The sequence below is a fragment of the Microcebus murinus genome, chromosome 18 (genome assembly GCF_040939455.1).
Source record: "Microcebus murinus isolate Inina chromosome 18, M.murinus_Inina_mat1.0, whole genome shotgun sequence".
Taxonomy (NCBI): Eukaryota; Metazoa; Chordata; class Mammalia; order Primates; family Cheirogaleidae; genus Microcebus; species Microcebus murinus.
The window spans coordinates 40,205,692-40,212,832 of record NC_134121.1 but is presented as its reverse complement, the minus strand read 5'-3'; the positions used below and the strand labels follow the sequence as shown (position 1 = coordinate 40,212,832).

Below are 7,141 nucleotides of genomic sequence, written 5' to 3'. Positions count from 1 at the left end.
GTGATTTTACAAGGGAGCCCTAGATTCTTGGTCCAAAAATCAACCACTTATGAACAGTTGTGTTATTCACATCCCCGAAATTTTTGAATCTTTACAGGTTCCTCATCAGCTTTATCAAATCTCCGCCGTCTTAAATCTCTGTAAAATTCCTACTCTTCAGGATTGAGATTACTTCCCCTTCGAGGCCTTTTCAGACTCCGCAGACTAGGTCTCATCTCGCTGGTAGGTATTCTCATGGCTTCCTGAATCCTCTTTTTCATTGGCGACACCAGTGGGTGGCTTTAGTGCCAACCCTTTAATCTCTATGGGCACCCCTCACCCAGCTACCCCACAGAAACGGAATTAGGCAAAAACCATTCTAGTTATTCGAGACAAGTATTCTGGTTTTTCTAATTTCAATTAAATGGCTGTCCCCAAACTTGTTCATATGGAAATTCAGTCTCCCATCATGACATTCACCCATTTTATTGTCATTACCCAATGTCTGCCTTCCCTTCTGGACTCTAAACACCCATAAGGGTGGACACCCTACCTTGTGTTGTTCACTACTCTATCCCCCGTGCCCAATACAGTCCCTGGCATACAGTAGTATTTGTTCAATAAATGATTTGTTTTTAAATGATTTGTTTAATAAATGATTTGTTCAATAAATGATTAGGTGAATGAATGAGATGTCCTTCTACCTGACAGAAAATTGAGCTGAATAGGCTTTCCTCCATCCCTCCTCTTTACCTCAGATTTGGTTTTTGTTTGTAACTCTCTCCCTTACTCTCCTTTTTCCTATCTAATTAGGAACTGAATATAACTTCTACTAGGAGAAGTTGACTTTTTTTTTCTTGATTTGAACGTTAAAGTATCCTAATCAGGAGGAAAGAGGAAAGGCAACTAGTCTATTGGACACTGCTCCAGAATGCAGGAGTCAGTGGACGCAGTGGCTTAAGCCTGTAGTCCTAGCACTCTGGGAGGCCGAGGTGGGCGGATCATCCCCTCGAGGTCAGGAGTTGGAAACCAGCCTGAGCAAGAGCGAGACCCTGTCGCTACTATAAATAGAAAGAAATTAATTGGCCAACTCATATATATAGAAAAAATTAGCCAGGCATGGTGGCGCATGCCTGTAATCCCACCTACTTGAGTGGCTGAGGAGGATTGCTTGAGCACAGGAGTTTGTGGTTGCTGTGAGCTGGGTTCATGCCACAGCACTCTAGCCGGGGCAACAGAGTGAGACTCTGTCTCAAAAAAAAGAAAAAAAAGAAAAAAAGCTTCAAGAGAGCACAGAGAAGAGAGTAATTGTTTCTGAGACAGTTGGGTTGGGTCTCTACGCAGAAGCAAAAATTCATCTACTCGCTGCTGAAGTGTCCTGTTTGGAATAGCATTAATGACGACAAAATTGGTTGTAATAATATTGGCTACTAATAATGAGTGTTTATCCCAGTGCTAGGAATTCTGTTAAATTATTGATTGATCTTATTTAATCCTCACAACAACCCTGGGAGGTAGGAATTACAATTTCCAATTTGCAGAGAAAGCTCAGATGTACAACCTATCCAATGGCATTCACTGAGAATCGGTGGAATCAAGATTTGATCTCACTTCTAACTTCCAAACCATACTCTTGTCTGGATAAAATGTTGCCAACGCTAATTCCCCGTATTGAGCTGAATTCTCAAATAAATGTTACCTCTTTTCCTTAATTCCGGCTTCGGTAGCTACAAAGAGTAAACTTAATCCCTCTTTCATATGATTTTTCTTGTATTGAAATTCAGCCTTGGGCACTGTGGTTCACGCCTGTAATCCTAGCACTCTGGTGAGGCCAAGGTGGGTGGATCGCTCAAGATCAGGAGTTTGAAACCAGTCTGAGCAAGAGTGAGACCCCATCTCTACTAAAAATAGAAAGAAATTAATTGGCCAACTAAAAATATATAGAAAAAATTAGCTGGGCATGGTGGCACATGCCTGTAGTCCCACCTACTCGGGAGGCTGAGGCAGAAGGATCTCTTGAGCCCAGGAGTTTGAGGTTGCTGTGAGCTAGGCTGACCCCATGGCACTGTAGCCTGGACAACAGAGTGAGACTCTGTCAAAAAGAAAGAAAGAAAGGAAGGAAGGAAGAAAGGAAGGAAGGAAGGAAGGAAGGAAGGAGGGAGGGAGGGAGGGAGGGGGGAGGGAGGGAGGGAGGGAGGGAGGGAAGGAAGGAAGGAAGGAAGGAAGGAAGGAAGGAAGGAAGGAAGGAAGGAAGGAAGGAAGGAAGGAAGGAAGGAAGGAAGGAAATTCAGTCTTCATATTCTCTAAGGTCTTGCTTTTCTAGGCTAACTGTCGCCATTTTTTAAACTGTATATCATAGGATAACTGTTTTGGACCTAGCACATCTATTAATAGTTTGTTGGTAAATTATGGCTCTTAGGTGTGTATTTCAAAGTAGAGAGAGCCACCACTGCCCTGGTGCTCTATACCATTCTTGAATAAGGGGAGCCAAAAGTTATCTTCTCTTTTTAGGTAGCCCAGCACCAGTGGTTTATTCTAATTTGGAATTCTCGTAGGGATGGATGTCAAACTCACAAGCCTAAAGATTCTGCGTTAACAATATCTATTTTGAAAATTGTTGGGATCAAATAGGTTTAGTTCTTTTTCTCTTCCCATAAGAATAGTAATATTTTAAGTAATTCAGACCCTCGGAGTTTCTTTTCTTTATAAAGGTAACTCAGTCATAATAATCTTGCTCAAGACAATATTTGAAGTGGCATTGCTTGTGCACACAGGACATGCATCTGTCACATCCCGTCTCTAAAATCACAAGTAATGTAGGGAAGGGAGGAAGTGTGATGTTGCAAAAAGGACAGGGGCTTGGGAATCAGGTTGAACTGGATTTGATTCTGCTGTGTAACATTAGACAAGCTGCTTAACTTCTCTGAGCCTCAGTCTCACGAAAATCTAAAAAACGTGAAAATATTTTAGCATTTCTGTGGAATCAACAGTAATGGTGAATAAAGTGCCATATAGCTGGCACTCAGAAAACAATAGCTGGGCCGAGCGCAGTGGCTCACGCCTGTAATCCTAGCACTCTGGGGTGCCAAGGCGGTTGGAAACCAGCAAGAGTGAGACCCCGTTTCTACTATAAATAGAAAGAAATTAATTGGCCTACTAAAATATATATATATATATATAGAAAAAATCAGCCGGGCATGGTGGTGCATGCCTGTAGTCCCAGCTACTCTGGAGGCTGAGGCAGTAGGATCGCTTGAGCCCAGGAGTTTGAGGTTGCTGTGAGCTTGGCTGACACCATCGCACTCACTCTAGCCTGGGCAACAAAGCGAAACTCTGTCTAAAAAAACGAAAAAAGAAAACAATAGCTGTTTTAGGTAAGTAGATAGTTTCTGAGATGTAATTTAAAAGGTAGGGGAAGTACAGAACTTTACAAATATTTTCCTCCACATTGTCTGAAATTCTTTCATTTTGACTACCACTTTAAACTCTATTGTTAAAGATTTATTCCTTTGGAGTTAACCAGCACTGTCTTTTAAAATGCAAATATACTTAAGAGCTAGCTCTTCTCCCTGACCTCTTCCCATCAATCTGATTCTCATGGTGACTTCCTGGTAGTAACTGGACTCTAATTAAAATATACACATCTCAAATCATGCACCCCTGACTGGTTTTCTCACATGAAGGGATCAGTGCTGCAGAGGTACTTGTCATTTGCTAGCACTTCAAATATGATAAGGATTGGCCCCATTATCAACTGTGAGAAATTACGTTGAAAACTAAGCCAGAGATAGGGCACCACCTGTTTGCAAAGACTATATTACTTTTTTTTTTTTTTGACAGCAGCCTGTATCTGTAAGACTATATTACTTTTAAATTATTTAATGAATTTATTTGAAAAGAATTATTGAGTAATGTGTGGGGTGTGGGAGGGCAGGAATGATGCTAAACCTTTACATTCTTTATTATATAAGCTCCAGGAGGTCAGGGTATTTTCCTGGTTGATTCACTGCTTTTCTTAGTACCTAAAACAGTGCTGGCCCATGGAAAGGAGTTAATATTTGTTGATTAATGGGTACGTTCTGCTGGTATACTCTGTGGAGGTGGTTCTCCAAGTGTAGTCCACAGACTCAGAGAGTACCTGAGATGGTTTCATGGGGTCTGCATGGTCAAATCTATTTTCATAATAATACATTATTGGCCAGGTGAGGTGGCTCACGCCTGTAATCCTAGCACTCTGGGAGGCCAAGGCGGGCGGATTGCTTGAGGTCAGGAGTTCAAAACCAGCCTGAGCAAGAATGAGACCCCATCTCTACTATAAATAGAAAGAAATTAATTGGCCAACTAATATTCATAGAAAAAATTAGCCGGGCATGGTGGTGCATGCCTGTAGTCCCAGCTACTCGGGAGGCTAAAGCAGCAAGATTGCTTGAGCCCAGGAGTTTGAGGTTGCTGTGAGCTAGGCTGATGCCACAGCACTCACTCTAGCCTGGGCAACAAAGCGAGACTCTGTCTCAAAATAATAATAATAATAATAATACAGTATTTGCTCTTTTTCACTGTGTTGACATTTTCACTGATGATGCAAAAGTAATAGTGGGTGAAACTGCCTGCACCTTAGGGTGAATCAAAGCAGTGGCATCAACTTGTACTAGTCACTGTATTCTTTACTACCACACATGCAATAGAAGAATTACAAAAGCCTTTTGGACTTAAGACTATCCTTGATGAAGTAACAAAAATAATTTTATGGTATCCCTTTCCTAGAGTACCTATCTCTCATGTTCTATATGATGAGAGGTGTGCATAAGGCACTTCTGCTGCTTATTGAAGTATAATGGTTGTAAAATTGTTTGAGATGTATGAGTTAAAAAACTAGCTGCTTTTTTTCATAGAACACTATTTTTACTTGGAAGAATGACTGACAGAAAAACTATGGTTATTCAGACTTGTGCATTTGAAATAAATGATTTTAAATGAGCCTGCCACTTCAAGGAAAATCAAAGTATTACTGCCAAAGATAAAAGTTGAGCTTTCAAGTTAAAATTGTAATTTTGGGCTCGGTGGCTCACGCCTGTAATCCTAGCACTCTGGGAGGCCGAGGCAGGTGGATTGCTCAAAGTCGGGAGTTCAAAACCAGCCTGATGGAGACCCTGTCTCTACTAAAAATAGAAAGAAATTAATTGGCCAACTAATATATATAGAGAAAAAATTAGCTGGGCATGGTGGCACATGCCTGTAGTCCCAGCTACTCGGGAGGCTGAGGCAGTAGGATTGCTTGAGCCCAGGAGATTGAGGTTGCTGTGAGCTAGGACGCCACGGCACTCACTCTAGCCTGGGCAACAAAGTGAGACTGTCTCCAAATAAATAAATAAATAAATAAAATAAAATTGTAATTTTGGAAAACATGACATCTACCACAGTGAACCTGACAGCTTCCTGAGACTTTCCTGATGAGATGAGTGATGATTTTAATAACTGTGATTTTTTTACACTGAATAATAAAATACATTAACATTGGAAGATCTGAATAACTCTGTACCAATATTTTCCAAATGGTTTCAGATTCCCCATGCACTCAACCTTTAAGAAACTACCATTTGTTGAGTTTTGGTAGTATCAAAGAGTATTCACAATTGTCAAAGAAGGTTAAAAATACTCCTCCCGGCCGGGCGCGGTGGCTCACGCCTGTAATCCTAGCTCTCTGGGAGGCCGAGGCCGGCGGATCGCTCGAGGTCGGGAGTTCGAAACCAGCCTGAGCAAGAGCGAGACCCCGTCTCTACTATAAATAGAAAGAAACTAATTGGCCAACTAATATATATAGAAAAAATTAGCCGGGCATGGTGGCTCATGCCTGTAGTCCCAGCTACTTGGGAGGCTGAGACAGAAGGATTGCTTGAGCCCAGGAGATTGAGGTTGCTGTGAGCTAGGCTGACGCCCCGGCACTCACTCTAGCCTAGGCAACAAAGCAAGACTCTGTCTCAAAAAAAAAAAAAATACTCCTCCCTTTCCAACCATATATCCGTGTAAGGCTGGATTTTCTTCATGTACCAAAACAACATAGCACAACAGAGAATGGGGAAGCAAATATGAGACTCCAGCTGTCTCTTACTGAGGCAAGACAGTAGAGAGATTTGCAAAATTATAATACAATGCCAGTCTACTATTTTTTTTGTTTTGGAAAATATACTTCATAAAATATGTTAACACATAATGGGGCCGGGCGCGGTGGCTCATGCCTGTAATCCTAGCACACTCTGGGAGGCCGAGGCGGGTGGATTGTCCGAGGTCAGGAGTTCAAAACCAGCCTGAACAAGAGTGAGACCCCGTCTCTACTATAAATAGAAATTAAATGGCCAACTAATACATATAGAAAAAATTAGCCGGGCATGGTGGTGCATGCCTGTAATCCCAGCTACTCAGGAGGCTGAGGCAGGAGGATTGCTTGAGCCCAGGAGTTTGAGGTTACTGTGAGCTAGGCTGATGCCATGGCACTCACTCTAGCCTGGGCAACAAAGTGAGACTCTGTCTCAAAAAAAAAAAAACCAAAACCCCCCCCCCACAAAAAAACACATAATGGTTTATTATTATTATCTTAAATGAATTAATACGTATTTTTTTTTTTTTTTGAGACAGAGTCTCACTTTGTTGCCCAGGCTAGAGTGAGTGCCGTGGCGTCAGCCTAGCTCACAGCAACCTCAAACTCCTGGGCTCAAGTGATCCTTCTGCCTCAGCCTCCCGGGTAGCTGGGACTACAGGCATGCGCCACCATGCCCGGCTAATTTTTTTATATATATATCAGTTGGCCAATTAATTTCTTTCTATTTATAGTAGAGACGGGGTCTCGCTCTTGCTCAGGCTGGTTTTGAACTCCTGACCTTGAGCAATCCGCCCGCCTCAGCCTCCCAAGAGCTAGGATTACAGGCGTGAGCCACAGCGCCCGGCCAAATTAATACGTATTTTTTTTTTTTTTCTTTTTTAAAATAGTCATAGTAGTTGTAAAATACGTATTTTTGAATTTCTCATTTTAATTTCTAATGTGGTGAATATCCCACATAAACAAAAGCTCCTTGGGGTCCTTAATGTTTTTTGAGAGTTTGTGTAAACAAATTCTGAGACCAAAATGTTTGAGAAATCCTGCTTTGAGGTCTTGTGCAATAATCTC

The 7,141-nt window shown here is 41.8% G+C and overlaps 1 protein-coding gene across 1 annotated transcript in view; it reads left to right on the top strand.

Moving 5' to 3' along the window:
- The window catches only part of PNPO (pyridoxamine 5'-phosphate oxidase), a 200,072-nt gene that overhangs the window by 137,943 nt on the left and 54,988 nt on the right, over nucleotides 1-7,141 (top strand). The window lies entirely within an intron of this gene.